The sequence below is a fragment of the Tachyglossus aculeatus genome, chromosome 5 (assembly GCF_015852505.1).
Source record: "Tachyglossus aculeatus isolate mTacAcu1 chromosome 5, mTacAcu1.pri, whole genome shotgun sequence".
In the NCBI taxonomy this organism is placed as follows: domain Eukaryota; kingdom Metazoa; phylum Chordata; class Mammalia; order Monotremata; family Tachyglossidae; genus Tachyglossus; species Tachyglossus aculeatus.
In genome coordinates, this window is record NC_052070.1 from 45638703 (window position 1) to 45658310 (window position 19608).

Consider the following 19608-nt stretch of genomic DNA (forward strand, 5'->3'; position numbering starts at 1 on the left):
TTGGGATGGCTTTGGGAGCAGGGAGAGTGTTAGACTCTTGGCTATGAAGAAAGGGAGTTCCAAGCCAGAGGGGGGACATAGGCAGGGGATTGGTGGCGAGACAGTTGAGATTGAGGCACAAGTGAGTAGGTTGGCATTAGCTGGGCAAAGTGTGTGGGTTGGATTGTAGTAGGAGATTAGCAGGGAAGATAGGAGAGGTAGAGCCAATTGAATGCCTTAGAGCTGATGGTGGGAAGTTTCTGTCCAAGCTGCAAGGATCCACAGCCATCCTAGCCAGCCTCTTCCTGAGCCAGCTGCAGAGAAGCAGCGTGGCTCAATGGAAAGAGCACAGGCTTTGGAGTCAGAGGTCATGGGTTCAAATCTTTGCCAATTGTCCCTTCTGTGACTTTGGGCAAGTCACTTAACTTCTCTGTGCCTCAGTTACCTCATCTGTAAAATGGGGATGAAGACTGTGAGCCCCCCATGGGACAACCTGATCACCTGATAACCTCCCCAGTGCTTAGAACAGTGCTTTGCACATAGTAAGCACTTAATAAATGCCATTATTATTATTATTATTATTATTCTGGGGCTAGGGTCACTGAGCAATGTGGGTCCCAGGAATTGCTCAGCCACTCTGACACAGCCTTAAAAGAGCATCCTACGTTTGTTGTGGGCAGGGGAGGTGTCTACCAATTCTACTGAACTCCCCAATGTGCTGAGTACAGTGTTCTGCACACAGTAAGCATTCAATAAATACCAATACCATTGCTTGGTTGAATACGAGTCTAGTGTTCCCCACAGCCCGGCCCAACGCTGCCCAGTCCCTCTGGCCTGAAGACTGGTCTGAAGATCCGGTAGTCGTGAGGACAGTTGGAGTTGAGCCCACCTGCCTGTCTAGACTTCAGGATTACCCATTGGGTTCCCAATGGCTGGCCTTTCCTGGGCTGTTTCTGTGTCCCCTCCCCTTACTTTCCTCTCAAAGGCCCCAGCCCTGGGATCTAGACTCTTGGCATCATCCTGGGAGTCGAACCTGGAAAGAGGAGACAATCAGTCAATGGTATTGAGTCCTTAATGTGTTCAGAGTACAGTACTAAATGTTTGGGAAAGTATAGTAAAACAGAGTTAATAGCCCACAAAGAACGTACAGTCTACAGGAGTCCTAAGCAGTGGCTTAACTATGGCCATGGGAAACAGTGTTGGACTAGTGGAAGAAGCACAGGCTGGGGGTCAGGAAACCCGGGTTCTAATTCTGGCTCTGCACTTGAGCTGCTGTATGCTCTTGGGCAAGTCACTTACCCTCTCTAAGCCTCAGTTTTCTCATCTGTAAGAGGAGTAACACATTGGCTTTCCCTTCCTCTGAAAGTATGAGATGTGCGTTAGATATGGACTATGTCACATCCAGTTATCTTGTATCTCTCCTAGATCTTACACAGAGCTGTGAGCTTGGTGTGGGCAGAAATTTTCACTCTTTATTGCTGTATTATACTTTCCCAAGTGTTTAGTACAGAACTCTGCACTCAGTAAGTGCTTAATAAATATGATTGATTGAATGAATGAATAATAAATACCACAAAATAATCATCATAGTTATTATTATTATGGCATGGTCCTCAGTGATGAATTTCCTTGCCAGCTGGTGTATGGTGACAGCCAATGAGAAGAAAGGCTCAGAGAAAATTTGGGGTTGTCCTCTTTCATTCCTGGGGCCACTGAAGATTCCATAAATCTGGCATCAGCCTCAAGGTGTTGATGAGAACAGCCCATGAGCCCCCTTTGCCGTCCCAGCCAACTCCTGCAGCAGGATACAAGGCCGGAGCCTTCTGCAGCGTAAAATAAATCATGTAGGGTGTCCATCAAAGAAAGGCAGGCAAATAATGGCCCAATTTCCCCAACCCTCCAGAGAGCAGCCTCCAGTATTTTTCACTTGAAACAGTCAATAATTTCTGTGAAGTGTGCTTCTCTTCGCTGGGCCCTCAGACTGAAATTCGCTTTTGATAGAGTAGCAGATCCAGTGTAACCTGACAACTCTGGGGGAGTGACATAAGCGACGGGGGGATCCATGCACGGAACTGGTCAATAGGATAGCAGGAGGGAAGGAAGAAAAATCAGCCGCCCAGACAGACGTGAAGTCAGAACGACACCCCGCACTGCTTCTTGAGAGGTTGCTAGCAGATCCTTTCCCAGTCACATCTCGGGCTCTGAAAATTCTTCCTGTGCAGTGACCCTTGGCTCTTTGACCTGCTTAGGATCCTCTAATGCCCTCTAGCCTGGAACTCCCTTTTCCTTTTTATCCACCAGTCTACCACTCACCCCATCTTCAAAGCCCTGCTAAGATCATGTCTCCTCCAAAAGGCCTTCTCTGACTAACCTGTTATTTCCCCTCCCTATTTTCCCTCCTCTCTACTTCACCTATGCCCTTGGGTCTGCATCACTTAAAGATTTTAATACTCACTCAAGCCCCACAGTGTGCATGTAAATATATATATATATATATGTATGCATGTGTGTATATATATATATATCTTTATAGTATATATAGAGTATATATATACTCTGTTGCTTCCCCTAGCCACAATTTATTTTAATGTCTGTCTTCTCCACTGGACTGTAAGCTCCTTGAAGGCAGGGATCATTGTATTGTACTCTCCCAAGCATTTATTACAATGCTCTACATCCAGTAAGCAGGCAACAAATGCTATTGACTGATCTTGCTCTGGTCTGTTAGCAGCTCCAAATGTTTGCTAGTTGACAGAGAGAAGACAGGTTTGCTAGCTTCCCCAGTCTTGATTAAACACCCAATTCTTCTATAACATGGAGTTTGTGACCCTGAAGAACCTCACAGTGGTGAAAACTCACCAGGTATTTCTCCCTTTATGTCTGTCTCCTTGGGCGTATGTGCCCAGCCATCTCTTCCAACATCACACTGCATCATAACCAGACAAGTGCACAGCATTAATAATAATAATTATGGTATTTGTTGAGGGCTTACTATGTGCCAGGCACTGTCCCTGTCCCACGTAGGACTCACAGTCTCAATCCCTATTTTCAGAGGAGGTAACTGAGGCCCAGAGAAGTGAAGTGACTTGCCCAAGGTCTCAAAGCAGACATGTGGCAGAGCCGGAATTAGAACCCATGACCTTCTGACTCCCAGGACTGGGCTCCATCCGCTACACCAGAAGAATGTTGCCTCATTGTGCAACACATTTTTACCCCAAACAATGAAAACCTGCATGGCCAAACTGAGTGTTCATTCAAAGCCTCCTGGAGAGGGAAACATCACTGTAGTAATGTCATCTAGTGCTAGAAAGTGGCAAGCTGGGTGAGTCCCCATTAAAAAGTCATGATGGACTGTCTTTAGAAGAGTTGGTATGCGCTGAGCAAATCCCTACCTTCAAGGGGCTAACACCAGTCAGATTTCACCTTCATTTGTTGGTGTTGATCTGGTGCTTCTGGTCTTTTCAGAGAAGAGCCCACCCTCTGCTCCCAGTGCACTCTAGGTTTTTTAAACTTGGCTCCTAGTCTGAGTTTTGGCACCAGATTTCTGAGCTGCATTTTCAGGAGAGCTTTTCATTTTGTTGGGGGAGAAAGGGGATGGTTATCAAGCAATCTGGAAACTCTGAGTTGAGAATGAGGACTACAGTATCATCAGCCGCCTCTGTCAACATTGGATAATGTTGTAGGAAAAGATCTCACCTTATAATAAACTGTGAACCTTAGCAAATGGTGATGGAGCCAGGAGTGGAGCTCTGATTAGGAAACCTTCTATTGGCCAGCCAAGGGCCAGAAATCTGTTCTGGAACCAGCCTTAGACTTCTATTTAAAGGACGATAAAAAAGACATACACTTATTTAGAATGGCAGAAACCTGTCTGTTTTGATTGACACTTTGTTCCAGGAGAAGCAACAGGGAGAAGGCCACCGTCCTTAGAATCGTTGAACCTCTTCAGTGGGGCCGGAGCTGGGATAGCATGAGAAAGTCAGGAGTCACAGTGTCAGCTCTTAGTGTCTGATGTCAGAACTGCTGTGTGTCAGAATGACACACCGCCTTCCCCTCATCATCTCAGCTAGTGTCACTCCACGGTTGGGTTTCCATCTCCACCAATCTGTGTCTGTCAACCTCCTCCCCCAAACCGAGGCATCTCCAACCCCAAAAGAAAGCCTCTCAGCATTCCCTGCTCTCCTGTCTGTTCCCTGTCACTTCCTCTCTCCATCTTTCTTGCAGCTACTGCTATTATTCCTTCTCCCAAAGCTCCCCGCTACACTCCCACTACCATATGGTCTCTCATTTCTCGCTGATTCCAGAGGATCCTATGGAAGTTGGGGCTTGGTGGAACTCTTCCTGTAGTCAGAGAATCGCCCTCCAGAAGGACAGACCCTAAGAAGTCATTTAGTCCATCCCCCAGAACCATCACAGATAGATGAAAATGTATCTTATTTTTAATAATCCCCAGGGCAACAGATTGCAAGTGTGAGAGGACACTGCCATTGTCAGAGGAGTTGAAATTCTTCAGGGAGGGGGGGCAAAGCAGGGAATTGCAAAATAAAGCCTCCCTCAATATCCCATTCTGGTGTTGGACAAACGTAAGGGTCAAGAAACCTCTTATATATTTAAAGTAGCATTCCAGCTCTTCCCCTTGCCTTGGAGCAGTATTTGTTCCCTAAGGAAACAAGATTGAGGAGCTCTCAGTAACGAGTCAGGTCAGTCATGTCTAGAAGCAGAACATTCTAATGAGAATGATAACAAAATATGAGAGTACTGAGGATCTGTAGCATTTTCCAAAAAAAAAGTTCCATGGACTAGATTTCCACTTCCTCATCTGGTCACGCGGTTGGAGGAGGGAGTGGAGAGGCTGGAAAATTCCTGTTTATCCTGGATCTCAGGACTGAGGTTTCCACACTGTTTAATGTCAGCAGGGGCAGGATGGGTCTTGAAAGCCCCCTTCCCTCAGTTGGTCTTTCCTTAGCCTAAGGGTTGGCCCTACCTCCATGACTGTAGACATTTCTGGAAGACCTATTGGAGTCATGTTACTTTCATCATTTGTAGACTTCTGGGAAAATCCTTTCAGAAATAGGCTTGGCTAAATGGCTAGACCAGGAATGCCTTACCTCACAGATCTAATAGTAATAGACTATATTAAGCACTTACTTTGTGCAGAGAATTGTACTAAGCCCTGGCAAAGAATATATAGATGAGAATTAGATATGGTCTCTAGACTGTAAGCTCATTGTGGCCAGGGAACATGTCTGTTAACTCTGTTTACTGTACTCTCGCAAGCAGCATGGCCTAGTGGATAGAAGACAGGCCTGGGAATCAGAAGGACCTGAGTTCTAATTCCGGCTTCACCACTTGTCTTCTGTGTGAACTTGGACAAGTTACTTCACTTCGCTGCCTTAGTTACCTCATCTGTAAAGGGAGGATTAAGACTGTAAGCCCTATGTGGGACAAAGGACTGGGTTCAACGGAATTACTTTGTATCTACACCAGCACTTAGTACAGTGCTAGGCACATAGTGAGCACTTTACAAATACCATAATTATTATTGTTATTCTTATGCACTTACTACAGTGCTCTGCACACAGTAAGTGCTCAATAAAAGCCACTGATAGATGGTCCCTGTTCTACAGGGAGTTCACAATCTAAGGTGATCTGATGGAGTATTTCAGTGTTATCTCCCCTTTCCCAACAAAGATAGATTCCTCTCTCCCATTTTCCCCATAGTACTTACGTATATATCTTTATACTTTATTGCTTCTTTCTACCTGTAATTAATTTTATTGTCTGTTTCTTCCAGTACAATGGAAGCTGCTTCATTCAATCTTATTTTTTAAGCACTTACTGGGTACACAGCACTGTACTAAAGCATTTGGGAAAGTACAGTATAGCAATAAAGAGTGAGAATTGTAGGCAGGGATTGTGCCTACCAACTCCATTGTATTGTATTCTCCCAATTGCTCAGTACAGTGCTCTGCATATATTGAACTCCCAGTACATTTGATTGACTGATTGTAAACTCCTCGAGGTCAGGGATCAAGTCTACTAATTCTGTTGTTCTCTCTCTCTTCTGTTGTTCTGTTGTAACTTAGCACAGTGCTCTGTACACAATAGGTGCTAAGTAAATACTATTGAATGATTCGATTCATCCAGGAGATTAGGAACAAATAGGAAGGAAAACATTATTCATTAATAACAACAATAGTAATAATAGTATTTGTTACAGATTTACTATGTGCCAAGCATTGTCCTACACGCTGGGGTAGGCACAAGATGATCAGGTCAGACACGGTCCCTGTCCCACCTGGGGCTACAGTCTAAATAGTAGGGTAGTATAGGTATTGAATTCTCTTTTTACAGTTAAGGAAACTGAGGCTCAGAGAAGTAAAGTGACTTGTCCAAGGTCACACAACAACCAAGTGGTGCAGCAGGATTAGAACCCAGATCCACTGACTCCAGGCCCATGCTCTCTCCACTAGGCCATGCTGCTTCTTTGGAAAGCTGAGCCTCATCCTTCCCTCAATCCTAATTATATTTCCCATAACATCCATTGTGTGGGCGGAAGTGTGTGGGCTTGAATTTCTGTATCTCTCACTTTCTATTCATGATTAATTCTGAATAGCGGTGATAACCAGTGTCGGGTAAAACCGCCTCACTTGGTCTGTTTGGCTGCCTCCCTTAGACACCTGTGGGCACCCAGATTTCTCTCATCAACCCCTTCATTTTCAGGCAGTGGCTTATCGCCAACACCCCAGAACTCTGTTTTCCCTCTGTGGAGCCGGGCCCCTCCTCGAGGCCTGTATGTGGATCGTTCATATTCAGGACCCAGGAAGCTTCTCTCTGTGCCCCCAGCTCTTTCTCCATTGCTTCCTGCAATAGAGCAGCGGAGAACGGGGGAGATAGATTCACTCTGGACGTGTTGTATTTTTAAGCTTGAGGATTTAAAGGAGAAGCAAATGTGTGTGGGTGTGGATGTGAGTAGGTGTAGGTGTGTGTGGCTTTAAGAAATGTTCACCTTCATCCTTGTGAAATAAAGCCTTTCTTTCCTCCTTATCCTCTCTTCTGGAAGAGATAGCCGGCACCAAGCAGAAATGGATTGAACTGTTTTTTACTAAGACACGAGCAATGAATTCAGTCCTTCTGCCTCTCAAATTTAGGTTGCTGTTCCTTTCCTTTAAGGAAACTCATAAAAATATATTTAGGGGCAGTTGCTCCTCCATATGGCATTAACTCCATCTGGGCCCTAGGATAAGAGGCTTCTCATTCAGAGATAGAGGGGCACGTCCAGCCTGCCTGGGAGTGGGGTAGGCTTGGAGCCCCCGCCTCTCCCCCTCCCCCAATTCCAGCCAGGAATGGCTTCCAGGTGGCTGGGATATCAGTGAGGGCCACGTGCTGTGCTGTACCGTGCCCGTCTCAAGAGCCGCCCGGGGCACTTATTGTCACCCGGCGAAATAAATGTTTCCTGGGACAGCAAAAGGCGGTGGAATCGTGCAGTCAGAATGAAAGAATAATTTTAGCAGCTGTAGTCATTAAGATAAAAGTCGTGTTAATGACTAGAATGTTATTTAGTTCTGATATCTTAATTTAATTGGATTTTTTTAATTAAGAAAAAGAATCCTAATCCTGCGAACATTGAGTTGGTTTCAGCTCTTCTCCCCCTAGTCTTAAGGGAGCCAGTTTTTGGTGCCAGCGAGATCATCACCTCGGAAAGAGAGTCTCAGGGGTTGTGGCAGACCAGGGGACCAGATCATCTTTGCTCTACATGATGCAGATAGTCTAGGAGCAAAGTTTCCCCTTTGGGTTTAGCAATACAGGGAAAGAGCAGGCTTCCCCGGCAGTGAGACTTTGACCTGTGTGACTTTGGGCAAGTCACTTCACTTCTCTGTGCCTCAGTTATCTCATCTATAAAACAGGGGTGAAGACTGTGAGCCCCCCGTGGGACAACCTGATCACCTTGTAACCTCCCCAGCACTCAGAACAGTGCTTTGCACATTTTCCCCTCCCCGTCCCCCCGCCTTACCTCCTTCCCCTTCTCACAGCACCTGTATATATGTATATATGTTTGTACGTATTTATTATTCTATTTATTTATTTATTTTACTTGTACATATTCTATTTATTTTATTTTGTTAATATGTTTTGTTTTGTTGTCTTTCGCCCCCTTCTAGACTGTGACCACGCTGTTGGGTAGGGACCGTCTCTATATGTTGCCAACTTGTACTTCCCAAGTGCTTAGTACAGTGCTCTGCCTACAGTTAGTGCTCAATAAATACGATTGAATGAATGAATGAATGATTTGGCAACACTCCCCATTATTAACTGGTTAATGGGCACCCTTGGCACAGATCCCCTGTCCTGCTGCATGGAATGGGCATTGGCAGCTCTGGCTCAGGAGCCAACCCAGAAGTCCCTTCCCGCATCTAAACTTTGTTCCTCAGGCACCAAACCAGAATCAGTTGGGGGCCTGGGGGTAGGAGAATGTAAATCTAACCAATGAGTGAAGGCTAGGAATGCCCTTCAGCCAGAATTTTCCAGACTTTTCATTCCCAAGTAACTCTACCCCCTGGAAATATCTATTTAACTGAGGCCAAAGATCGGGAAGGATTCAAAGTATTCAGAAAACTTGCTTGCGTGCCCTCATTTTCCTGGTTCCCATCATGCCAGCCAGAACCTCAGCAGGACTCAATAATAATAATGATGCTGATGGTATTTGTTAAGCTCCTATTATGTGTCAAGCACTGTTCTAAGTAGTGGGTTAGATACAAGCTAATCAGGTTGGACACAGACCCTGTCCCACATGAGGCTCACAGCCTTAATCCCCATTGTACAGATTAGGTAACTGAGGCACAGAGAAATGAAGTGACTTACCCAAGGTCACACAGTAGACAAGTGATGGAGCTGGGATTAGAACCCAGGTCCTTCTTCCTTCCTGGCCTGTGTGTTATCCACTAGGCCATGCTGCTTCCCATTCAGGAACCGATTTAGATACTCCTCCTCCCATCCCTTCCCTCCTGTGCCCTGTGGCATGATCCCCCACTTTACCAGGTCTCTGCAGATCTCACTAGAGCAGGCAAGTTCCCCCCTGCCACTGCCCAACTCAAACCCTCCTCCCGCTCCCACCTCCCATGACCCCTCACCCGACCTCCATTGCTCCCTAGTGATCAGAGGAGCCTTGGCTGTGGAATATGCTTCCTCAATCCGACCCCTGCCAACCAGATCCCAAGCTCCTCTCCCTCACCCACCACCCCCCCTCACTCGCCGCTCTTTCCTGCCAATCCCTTTCCAGCTCTGGGGCTGCTTGTGAAAGTGATGGATGGTTTACCAATAGGAATGGAATGAAGTTTTAATAGTCTCAGATTAAAGGATCAGAGAGCCAAAGGGTCCGGAAAGGCTGTTTCTGGCTTTTGTAGTGTGCGTCAAGTGTGGGCTCACAATTTATAATAATTTAGCCAGGGCCCATTCAGAGCCTCAGCGCTTCCGGGTGAGCCCAGTTTAGAAAGCTCACTGGGTAGCACAGACCTCCATTGGCAGCAGAAGCCTGCCCACAGCTGTAATGCCCACTTGGATGTGGCTTACCCACTTCCAGGCCTCCAGATGACCATCCTGAGAGGAAATGGAGATCCCAAATGGAGAGCCAGGGGAGCTGTGCTGGAGACTGAATATTTGCTTGAGCATCAGCAATGAGGGTGGCATCCCCCCAGAATCCCCCCAACTGGGACCTCCAGCACTTGCCACAGTGAGTCTTATTCCCTGCCACGTCCCTTGGTTGTTCCTGACCGGGAAAGGGTTTCAGAAGGATACCGTGGTGAGCAGGATGACCGGAGAGTGGACCAGCTGCATCCTGAACGACACGGCTTGGGTCTTTGTGGAGAGATTAATTCCCCTCTGGTCTTAGGAAAACGTGATCTTTCAATCATTTGGGGGATTATTTTATGAATCAGTGCTTTTCATCCCCTCGCACCCACTCCCTCCCACCCAACCTCCACAGACTGACCCTGCCAGCAGAAAGCTTAAGATAGATTGGGCCTGTAGTGGGAATCCCTGAGTCTGGCTGTCAGTTTTCTGACCAGGTAAAAGTCTCCCTCAAACCTGTAATGGGTGGCCAGCCAGGGCAGGGGTGCAGCATGCAGGCTCTGTTGTCTTCCAGCTTAATACACTGACCAGGGCGTAGCTGTGAGTGGGGGTGACCCCCTGTTGCAGCTGGATCTCGGCACCCCTCTGTTCTTCAGCTGGTTTTACTGGAGAAACGAAGTGGGTTACCAGTTACCTGTTAGCTGAAGCTGTCTTTCACCCTGAGTGTCACAGTGGGACTCTCATCTCTGGTCCCCAGGGACCGGCCACCACCAGAGAAATTATCCTGAACATGTGGCTGAGACACCGGAGCAGTATTCCAGTGGCCGTGGGGAATAATAATTGTAGTTTTTGTTACGCACTTACTATGTGCCAGGCACTGTACTAAGCACTGGGGTGGATACAAGCCAATAGGGTTGCACACAATCCCTGTTCCATGTGGAGATCACAGTTTCAATCCCCATTTTACAGATGAGGTGACTGAGGCTCAGTAGTATGCAGTAAATATGTGTCAAGGCTAAATAGGCCTCAGCAACTGAATGAGGTACATCTTGTCAATTCATTCATTCATTCAATTGTATTTATTGAGTGCTTACTGTGTGCTGAGCACTGTACTAAGTGCTTGGGAAGTACAAGTTGGAAACATATAGAGACGGTCCCAACCCAACATCGGGCTCACAGTCTAGAAGGGGGCGACAGACAACAAAACAAACCATGTGGACAGGTGTCAAGTCGACAGAACAAATAGAATTAAAGCTAGATGCACATCATTAACAAAATGAATAGAACATTAAATACTATCCTTGTCATCAATCGTATTGATGTGTGAAGTGCTATAATAAGCTCTTGAGAGGATAACAGGAACAAGACCCCAACAGTAGGCAGCATGGCCTAGTTGAAATAGCATGGGCCTGGGCGTCAGAAGGACCTGGATTCTAATCCTGGCTCCACCACTTGTTTGCTGCTTGACCTTGGACAAGCCGCTTAACTTCTCTGTGCCTCAGTTATCTCATTTGTAAAATGGGGATTAAGACTGTGAGCCCCAAGAGGATCATGGACTGGGTTCAATCTTGTAATCCACCCCAGCACTTAATACCAAACCAGACATATAGTAGGTGCTTAACAAATACCATTAAAAAAGACCCCTGGTCCAGGACAGGTGTTCTTTACCTACAGAGGGAACAGGAGAAAGAATAAGGATCTAAGAGACAGTAGTATACGTATGCCCAAATGAAATAGCTGAATAAGTAATTGAATGTACAAATAAATCAATATATGTTATAACTATAAATCCTGAGACTAGGAATACCACACTAAGGACAGCTAATTAGATGCATAGACTCAGAAACACCCCATCCGTGGCCAGATGCAACTGCCCCCCAAACATTTTATGCTATTTGCTGAGTACTTACTATGTGCCAGGCACTGGACTAAGAGCTGGGGTAGATACAAGATAATCAGGTTGGAGATAGCCCATGTGCCATGTGGGGCTCAGAGCTTTAATCCCCGTATTGTGGTATTTGTTAAGTGCTTACTATGTGCAGAGCACTGTACTAAGCACTGGGCTGGACATAGTCCCTGTCTCACATGGGGCTCACAGTCTTAATCCCCACTTTACAGATGAGGAAACTGAGGCACAGAGAAATAAAGTGACTTGTCCAAAGTCACACAGCAGACATGTGGTGGAACTGGGGTTAGAACCCATGACCTTCTGACTCTCAGGCCAGTGCTCTATCCACTATGCCATGCTGATTCTCATATCATATATGAGGTAACTGAGGCATAGAAAAGTTAAGTGACTAATCCAAGGTCACACAGCAGACAATTGGGGGAGCCAGGATTAGACACAACTATGGAAGCCCCTTCCACAGTTTGGTTCCCCTCGCCAAGTGCCTCTCTGCCATCCTTTCTCTCAGCTGTTCTCAAAGCTCCAGGTTTTCAAGTGCCAGGGACAATATGTAAGTAGATAACAGCTTGCTGAAACCTGCTTATAAATAGGTGAATTCGGAGGAAGAACCAGATTTCCAGGCCCCCAGTTATGGTATTTATTAAAAGCTTACGAGGGCAAGGCACCACACTAAGCACTGCATTATAGATCCAAGATAATCATATTGAACACTGCCCTTGTCTCACATGGGGCTCACAGTCGAAGAGGGAGAGTGGGTATCTTATTCCCACTTTACAAAGGTGAAAACTGAGGCTCCGAGAGGTAAAGAAACTTGCCTATGGTCACACAGCAGATCAGTGGCAGAGCTGGCTTTAGAACCCAGGTCTTCCGACTCCTGGTCTCGTGCTCTCTCCTTTAGGGTACACTGCCTTCCACTGGGGACTTCCCTGTGGAAATGATCCAATAAAAGAAGGAGGGCATCCCTGCTGTTGGCGTCTAGGGGCTAGTGGGATGGCAGAATCTCTACTTTCCATCTCCCCTCTTCCCCACTCCCCTGGCTCTGTCCTCAGCAGGTACATCCCATGGCAGCACCATGGAGAAGCTGAAATCAGTGGCTCCCACGACCTGCTTCACAAGCCGCTTCAACACGCTCACCCTTGGCTTCCTACAAGAGAATTTAAATCTTGCATCTGTAATAAGTGAATTCATTGTGATGCGGCCACAGGGGGCCTTGTCAGTGCTGGATCCTTCTGACGCTGGCAAGCCTCGCTGGAGACGGAAGGGCCCTCCTCACTTGGCATGGCTGGAAGGGGCAGAGACTTCCCAGCTTCCTGGGGTTTGCCAGGGAGAGTCGCGGGGGGTTGGGAGTGGGGAGGGGGATCAGGCTGGGCCTTGCGTTTTTCAGCATTTTCCAATTTGAATTTTGCTTGGGTGAAATGGTGGCACAGACACCAGGCCTGGCTGTTAGGGTCCCTTGGACCCGGGTCCCTCCCTCAATCAGGCATGCCGGGAATCACTTGGACTCTTTGTTTCTTGTTCCAAAAAAAGAAAAAGAAAGAAAAGAGAACCCTAATGAAACATTGGATGGAGAAATCTGTGTTGACAACAGATATATGTTTGGCACAGCTCACACTGTCACCGCCACCGCTGTACCTTCTGTCTCTGGGGCTGTCAATCTAGATACTCTCTCTGGCAGAAAATTCTCTTTGGAGAAAGGAGTGTCTAGGCAAGAGGAATTGAAGCCGGGGGCCGTCGGGCGGGGAAGCTCCTGAATCTTGGTGGGGAGGTATGTGAGGAGGGGTGTGTGTTTATAGGGAGATGATGGTGTATGCATGTTTGAATATGGTTGCAAGTCAGGTCTTTGAGGGCATAAAGTGCACTGCTGCTTGAAGTTATTAAACCATGCCCAAACTCACCAGGCAAATGTCTGCCCTCCATTCATTCATTTAATCGTATTTATTGAGCACTTACTGTGTGTAGACCACTATACTAAAAGCTTGAGAGAGTACAATACAACGATAGACACATTCTCTGCCCATGACCAGGTTACAGTCTAGAGATGGGGAGACAGACATCAATACAAATAAATGAATTACAGATCACATAAGAGCTGTGGGGCTGAGATGGGGGAAGAACAAAGGGAGCAAGTCAGGGCACTGCAGTAGGGAGTGGGAGTGGTCCCCACCAAAACACCCACTGAGGGGGTTGGGGTGGTCTCCCCACCCTCCACCGGAGGCCTCAGCTGTTCTTTGGGGCAGGGGGGACAGGGGATGGGTGTGGTGAGGGTGACCAGGGCCTGCTTTTCCAGAACAGGAGCATATAGTGTAAGACAGGGACACCCAGAGTGTTCTTTTGGTACATATTAATGTAAAAATACTGCATTAGACACACAAATCCTGCATAGCATGAGTGGGAGGAAGTGGGACTGTCTGTGTCAAAGGGGGTCAGCAGTGGCTACTAATGGCCAAGGGGATTCAGCTCCTGTTACCCAATCATTCTCTTAGCCAGGCAGCCTTGAGCTCAGACCCCTCCCCAGCTCCCCACTTCCCCCTGGGGATTCCCCAGTGCTGGGAGCTCCATCTGAGTGGCTCCAGAGATCCTACTATCAGCGTGATGAAAGCTGGGGACTGGGGAATGGAGAGCAGGGCTGGCAGCAACAGGCAGGAACGTTAATTCTCCTCTTACGGGAGCAATCCAGCATATGGATGGCACAGGGGCTCCCGTCATCTGCAGGGAGCACACAAACAGTATTAATACATTCTGCATCTTCTAGGATAAAAGCCGGGGGGGGAAAAAAAGGGACTCCTGGCATGATAACTCATCTACCGGGTCCAGGGAACGTTGTGATTTATGGGAGGAGGAAGAGACACAAGCTGATGAGAGAAAATTGCTCTCCGAGACCAACACTGAGAGACTCTGCTCCTCATCCCCATCCCATTCAAGGGTGAAGCTGCCTTGTTTGGTTAAGTGCAAGCCCAAGCAGCCTACCCTAGGCACAAATTCCCACCAGTCTCCTTCCTTCTCCCCTTATCGAGTAGAATCTCAGAATTTTAGAACTCAGTCACTTGGCCTTCCGCCTCCAGGCAGATGAATATTACTACTATAGATGGTAAACTCCTTGAGAGCAGGGAATATGTGTGTTTTCTTCTCTGGTACTCTTCCAAGTGCTTAGTATAGGACTCAGCATTCAGTCAGTGCTCAGTAAATACCACCGATTGATGACTATACTAATAATCAGTGTGGCTCAGTGGAAAGAGCACAGGCTTTGGAGTCAGAGGTCATGGGTTCAAATCCCTGCTCTGCCAATTGTCAGCTGTGTGACTTTGGGCAAGTCACTTCTCTGTGCCTCAGTTATGCCATCTGTAAAATGGGGATTAAAACTGTGAGCCCCCATGGGACAACCTGATCACCTTGTAACCTCCCCAGTGCTTAGAACAGTGCTTTCCACATAGTAAGCACTTAACAAATGCCATTATTATTATTAATTATTATGGCATTAAGTGCTTTCTTTCTATGTGCCCAGCACTGTGCTTACTAAACACTAGGTTAGATTAAAAATAATCAGATCAGATTCAGTCTTTGTCTTATCTGGTACTCACAATCAAAGAGCTATCCCAGCTGCCTCAGATGAGAAACTGAGGCACAGAAAAGACACAGCACTCTGAAAGTACTAAGCTCACTCTCTAGACTGCAAACTTATTGTGGGCAGGAAACATGTCTACCAACTCTGTTATATTGTACTCTTCCAAGTAGTTAGTACAGCGTGGCTGAATGGAAAGATCCCGGGCTTGGGAGTCAGAGGTCATGGGTTCTAATTCCGGGTACGCCACTTGTGTGCTGCGTGACCTTGGGCAAGTCACTTAACTTTTCTGGGCCTCAGTTTCCTCATCTGTAAAATGGGGGTGAAGACTGGGACTACCTGATTACCTTATATCCCCCCCCAGCGCTTAGAACAGTGGCTTGGCACATGGTAAGCACTTAACAAAAGCCATCATTATTATTATTATTACTATGCATTCATTCATTCATTCTTTCATTCAGTCTATTGTATTTATTGAGTGCTTACTGTGTGCAGAGCACCATACTAAGAGCTTGGGAAAGTACAATAAAGCAATAGAGATAATCCCTGCCCACAACGAGCTCACAGTCTAGAGGTGGAGAGCACATAGAGAAGCGCGTGGATAGAGCACAGGACTGGAAGTAAGAAAAGCATAGGTTCTAATCGTGGCTCTGCCACTCATCTGCTGTGAGACCTTGGGCAAGTCACTTCACTTCTCTGTGCCTCAGTTACCTTATCTTTAAAATGGGGATTAAGACTCTGAGTCCCATATGGGACACGGACTGTAGCCAACCCGGTTTGCTTTTATCCACCCTAGTGCTTTCTTCAGTGCCTGACACATAGCAAGCACTTAGCAAATACCATAATTATTATAATTACCACATGGCAAGTGCTCAGTAAATACTATTGATTGTTTGGTTACACCCTCCATAGCCTTTACACTCAATAAGTATGAATATTTGATTGATTGCTTGATATAGGTTGGGTTCATGTATTTTTGACCTCTCTAAATTGTGAAGATTTTTACGTTTGTCTCCCTTGTTGGAAAGCAACATCCTTGTGGGCATAGTACAGTGCACCTCACCAAATGAGTGAGCGAGTAATGTTTTTACTTGTCTTACGCTGTCGAGTCGTCTCCGACCCATAGTGGCACCATGGACACATCTCTCCCAGAATGCCCCACCTCCATCTGCAATCATTCCTATAGTGTATCCATAGAATTTTCTTGGTAAAAATACAGAAGTGGTTTACCATTGCCTCCTTCCACACAGTAAACTTGAGTCTCCTCCCTAGACTCTCTCCCTTGCCGCTGCTGCCCAGCACAGGGGGGTTTTGACTTGCAGCAGATTGCCTTCCACATGCTAGCCCAAGCTAGGAATGGAATGGGTATGCCTCTGCTTGGCTCTTCCTCCTGTAGTCGAGACTGGTAGAGTACTGGAAACTCTCCAGGTGTGACCCTGAGAGGACAATGTAAATGCTACTACTGCTATTACTACTACTGAAGCGATTTGCCCAAGGCCACAGACCAGATCACTGGCTGAGGTGGGATTAGGACACAGGTTTCCCGATTTCCATTCCAAGCTCTCCCAACTCCAGGCCATACTTCACTCTGCTGGCCAGATCAGTTTTCTAAAAAAAGTTCAGTTCATATCTTGCCAATCAATTGAGTGCTTACTGTGTGCAGAGCACTGTATTAAGAATTTGGGAAAGTGCAATACAACAATATGATAGACACATTCCCTCCCTACCACAAGCTTAGAGTCTAAAGGAGGAGACAGACATTAATATAAATAAATACATAAGTTAAGGATACGTACACTCCTCAAGGACCTCCAATGGTTCCCCATCCACCTCCGCATCAAACAGAAAGTCCTTACCACTGGCTTTAAAGCACTCAATCAGCTTGTCCCCTCCTGCCTTACCTTGTTGATTTCCTACTTCAACCCTCTCCAAAGCCAACCTATTTTGCTGTGCATCATTCTCATCTATCTTACCACCAACCCCTTGCGCATGACCTTTCAATAGACTGGAACTCTCTCTCCTTCCATATGCTGCGGACTAAAACCCTCTCCTCCTTCAAAGCCACGTTAAAATCTCATCTCTAACAAGAGGGCTTCCCCGACTAGCCCCTCTTTTCTCTTACTCCCTCTCTCTTCTGCATTGCCTATGCATTTGGATCTGTAGTCTTTAAGCACTTAATATTGATGCCACCCTCAACTCCACAGTACTTGTGTACATAACTGATTTATTTATAATGGTGTCTTTCTCCCCTTCTATACTGTAAGCCCCTTGTGAGCAGGGATATGTCTACCAACTCTCGTACTGTACTCTTCCAAGCACTTAGTATAGTGCTCTGCACACAGTCAGCACTCAGTAAATACCATTGGTTGATTGATTGATTGCCACTGTCAGACTGCTACTTCCCTAAAGCATGCAGAGTGTGGGGGAGAAGCAACATGGTCTAATTCATTCAATCGTATTTATTGAGCACTTACTGTTTGCAGAGCACTGTACTAAGTGCTTGGGAAGTACAAGTTGGCAACATATAGAGACGGTCCCTACCTAACAGCGGGCTCACAGTCTAGAAGTCTAATGGAAAAAGCACTGTCCTAAAAGTCAGAGGACCTGGATTCTGATCCCATCTCTGCCATTTTCCTGCTGTGTCATCCTGGGCAAGTCACTTCAGTTCTCTGTGCCTCTGTATCATCTTTGAAACAAGAATTCAATAGCTGTTCTCCTTTCCCATTACACTCTGAGCCCCATGAGGGACAGGGACTGTGGTCAACCCGATTATTTTGTATCTATTCCAGGGCTTAGTTCAGGGCTTGGCACATAGTAAGCTCTTAAATACCACAGTTATTGTTATTGTTTCTCTCAGTGTGAAAAGTAGTACGATTGCAACCACTACACCCACCCTGTAGAGGAACAGGAAGCTTTTATGCCTCAGGACATAACACTGAATAAACCATAAAAAGCCGACTAGAGCTTCTAAGCTCCTCCCGAGCCATCTACAGTCTGTTTGTCTCCACGTCCTTGTTTAGATGAGGGAGCTACCCGCGGACCTGGGAAAGTAAACCCTGGGTTTTGGGTTCTCAGTGATCTGCTGTTTTAGCCATTTTTTTTAAGGAATGTACATTAGGCAACTGTTACTCAGCATATTTTATGGTATTTTGCCTTGGTTTGAATATATAAAGACACTAAGCTGTTTAATTCAGCACTTTTTCTGCATAGTCCAAAGGCATAACTCAGTTTGATTTCAGCTGCATGGATCAAGAGCATGGGAAAGCCGTGGCAGTTTGGGTAATTTAAGCTTTGTTTGCTACAGACACAGAAACTTCAGCCGCAGTATCAACATTCATCCAGCAAGTTAGCCGAATTGCTTAGCTCTGCTATGGAGTGCCGTCCCTGCCTCTCTTTGGGAGCTCTGACAGCTACCTGTACTAGACTGACAAGTTGCTGTAATCCCTCTGTCATGTTCCCTACACTTTCCAGAAATGTTATCTACTTCCTTTCTGAGATGTCACCTACAGTCATTTGAAAAGATATCCGAGTTGTTCTTCGATGTTACTTAGACGTCTTATCTAACTTCGGTTGGCACTGGGACTCCATGCCTGTGGAGACCAACCTGATTTTTCTGCAGTTTACCATTTACCCGTGAATGTCTCACTAACTTCTCCCTGAAAGGGTTTTTTGTTGAAAGTCCTCCAATCAGGGGAGACCAGCTGGCTTAATGTCAGAGCCCAGCCTCCCTGCAAGGGTTTTGGGGGTTTTTTTAGAATTTTTTTTAAATAATAATAATAATGATGGTATTTGTTAAGTGCTTACTATGTGCAAAGTATTTGTTAAGCATTTACTAAGTGCCCAGCAATGTATTGGGGTAGAAATAAGCTGATCTGGTTGACCCCAGGCTCTGTTCCACACAGGGCTTACAATCTTAGTCCCCATTTTACGGATGGGGCAACTGAGGTACAGGGACATTAAGTGACTTGCCCAAGGTCACACAGCAGACAAGTGGCAGAGCCAGAAAAGTAGATTTAGCAAGGAAAAAGGGACTCTGGGAACTCTCTTTGGATCCCTATTTTTGTCTAGGTTTGGCCAGGAAGGGCTGATTTCTTCCCCTTAGCAAGAGGGTTAATGAAAATAACCTCTTATTTGCCTTTTAAGGGCTCCTGGACAAATGGAAGCCCAGGATTGACCAAAGAGGGTGTGCTGTGGGCACCCCCGACTCAGGGAAAAGAGAAGACCAGGGGAATATTGAGGTACCCACTTCCTGGCCAGTTTTCCCTTGGTGCCACTCACATCCTGTTGAATGTATTGCTTGGAGTCTTGTCAATGGGCTTTGGGAGTCCACAGAGTCCCCAGGAAAGAGGAGAGCACCCTAGCAATGCCAAACTGGTTTGGAACCCCCCGGCGCTTGAGGAAGCCAGCACCTTGTCCTTCACAACAGGATGATCTATTTTTTTTTTCCCAGAAGCACATCCTGTTGTAAACTGAAGAAGAACCAAGATGCCAACTTCTGCTTCCTTAATTCTTCCTGTCCTCAAGGCCACCCCCCAAAGGGCAGGAGGTGGCCTGTCCACCATTCAGGGAGTTTGAGGTTTGTGGTGTCTGCTGCTTT

At 46.4% G+C, this 19608-nt stretch overlaps 1 protein-coding gene and 1 non-coding gene across 6 annotated transcripts in view; one reads left to right on the forward strand and one right to left on the reverse strand.

Moving 5' to 3' along the window:
• Nucleotides 1–19608, forward strand: part of CAMTA1 (calmodulin binding transcription activator 1) — an 868926-nt gene that overhangs the window by 536274 nt on the left and 313044 nt on the right. The gene's annotated exons all lie outside the window — the stretch shown is intronic.
• LOC119929398 lies at nucleotides 16326–16457 on the reverse strand. Its single transcript, XR_005451524.1, has one exon. It is a non-coding gene; the product is annotated as a small nucleolar RNA SNORA7 (small nucleolar RNA).